This window comes from Chrysochloris asiatica, unplaced genomic scaffold (genome assembly GCF_000296735.1).
Source record: "Chrysochloris asiatica unplaced genomic scaffold, ChrAsi1.0 scaffold00042, whole genome shotgun sequence".
NCBI lineage: Eukaryota > Metazoa > Chordata > Mammalia > Afrosoricida > Chrysochloridae > Chrysochloris > Chrysochloris asiatica.
The window spans coordinates 17,904,656-17,907,084 of NW_006408560.1; the positions used below are offsets into that span (position 1 = coordinate 17,904,656).

A 2,429-nucleotide genomic window follows, 5' to 3' on the forward strand; every position below is an offset into this window, starting at 1 on the left:
AAAGCCATATCATCCCTAGGCCCACTTCCTTTGCAAAGTGTGGTCTTTTTGAAAGCTGTCTTTACCTCACGGTTTCTCAAACAGTAGATGATGGGGTTGAGGAGGGGAACAATGACAGTGTAGAGCAGAGATACTACTTTGTTGGAATTGTAGGCATACATGAGCTTGGGGCAGGCATAGGTGAAAAGGGTAGTAGAATAGAAGAGAGTTACAACTATCAGGTGAGAGGCACAAGTGGAGAGTGCCTTTTGGCGGCCCTGAGTGGAAGGGATTCTGAGGATGGCGGTGAGGATGGTGGCATAGGATGCCACTACTACACAGAGGGGAACAGCAATGACCATGAGGGCCAAGAAGTCCACCAACTCAGCCTGTGAAGAGTCCTCACATGAAACATTGAGGAGTGGGGAGATATCACAAAAATAGTGGTTTATATGGGGTGTGTCACAGTAGTTGAGTCAGGCTATGAAAACCATCTTAATCATGGTGGTCATGAGTCCACAGGACCAGAGTCCTCCAGCTAGTGTACCACAAAGCTGATTGATCCTGATGACTGGGTATCATAGAAGATTAAAAATGACCACTTAGTGGTCAAAGGCCATGACAGCAAGAAGGATGTACTCAGTGCAGACAAAGGTCACAAAGAAATAAAGCTGAGTCATGCAGCCATTGAAAGAAATGCTCTTGTCATAACTGAGGAAGTCCACCAGCATCTTTGGGCTTATGACTGTGACATACCACATCTCCAGGAAAGAAAGGTGGCTCAGGAAGAAGTACTTGGGCTTGTGCAGCTGTCCATCACTGTGGAAGGCTAGGATGATGAAGAAGTTCTCTAGCAATGTCAGCAGGCAAATTGCAAGGAAAATGGAAAAAATGGTGAAGCTAGAAGGCAGGCCATGTGAGCAATCCCAGAAGAATGACCTGTGATGTTGTGGTAAGATTATCCACCTTCAGAATACTGGTGATCATGATTGACTGTGGGCACAAACAAAGTTAGTTTCCTTTTGTGTTCTAAGGATCATTTAAGAATTGTTAACAATAATGAAGCCCACCACCAGCAAACTTATAGAATAAAAACTGTTCTTCCTTTGTGTAAGAAATAAGAAAGAGAAGAAGAGAGAAACTTGATTTCAACAGCAGCAGGTTTGTTAAGAGTAAACCTGGGAAGGGACACTCTAAGTCACCAAAGGAGACCAAGAGCCTGCCCGTCCCTTACAGACTGGTTTATTTAAGGCGGTGTGGTCCTGGGTATAGTTTTGGTGAGCTTCCAATGTGTGGGGTTATGGAGATTTTCCTGAGACCTGAAACTACCAAGGGAGGGTCTCTTGGTGTAATAAAGACTTAAGCTTTCAGGAGACTGGAAGCTTAAGCAGGACTGTATTTGGCACCACTTGGGGACAGCTGCAATGCCATTTTGTTGATCAGGAGCAGGGTCCTTCAGTCCAGACTCTTGATGTTAAGGGGATAAGGGCAGACGTGTCTCTTTGACTGCTTCCTTCTGATTTATGGGCGTAGATAGGGTGAGTCTACAACAAAAGGGTGGTTGCCACCTGATCTTTCGCAATGGCAGTGAGTTGGCCTGCAAGAAATCTTTGGAAAGAATTTATTATACAAGGCAGGAATACAGCTCCCAGGTAAAGGAGTAGTGGCAGTCCTAAGAAGGGTAGTAACCAAAGGAGGATATTTTGGGTGAGCCATGAGCTTGGAGAATTGTTGGAATTCAGCCTTGCTGTTTTTCTTTTAATCTCTTTATACCATCTCAGACTAGGCCTGATTTGTTCACAAAAAAAACACAGCATTCCTCATTGAGAAATATGCAGGTGCCTCCTTTATTGGCTGTAAGTAAGTGTAGGACTCTTCAATTTTGGAGAACTATTCCTGCTAGGGAGTCAATCTGATCTTGAATTTGGGATAGCTGTAGAGATATTTCATCCAAACTTTATCTCAGAGAGGAGGATAGAAATTCCTGCTGCTCCAATTCCTATACCTGCTGCGATTCCTAGGCAGACAAGTAGAGGGATAAGTTGCAAGGCACTGTGTTTTGGCTCAAGGGGGTATTTATTGGGACTAATATAGGTTGGTCCTCAAAAGAATAGGTCACAGGTGGGGATATGTATGTTAGGGTGCATGTGCAAGTCCAGTTAGTAGGTAGGCAAATATAAAGGTTCTTTCTGCATAGGAAAAATACTCCTTGGTGAAGGTTAATATATCCTTGGATTTGTAAAGTTAAGAAATGATTTGACCTGTTCGCATGTGCTGCTCTTTCCCACACTGACAGGAAAGTTGCTAAGTGAGATGCTCCTAAGGGTTGGAGGAGGATGGAGTTAGTTGTAGCCTGCTTCTAGTGCTAAACTGTGGGTTTGAGTATGCAGAAACAGTAAAGTATTATTAATGGGTAACCTGTGACAGCCTTTCCTGATTTGGGGCCTACT

The 2,429-nt window shown here is 43.9% G+C and overlaps 1 pseudogene; it reads right to left on the reverse strand.

Moving 5' to 3' along the window:
- The window catches only part of LOC102827386, a 24,973-nt pseudogene extending 24,007 nt beyond the window's left edge, over positions 1–966 (reverse strand).
- Between the last annotated feature and the right edge of the window lie 1,463 nt (positions 967–2,429).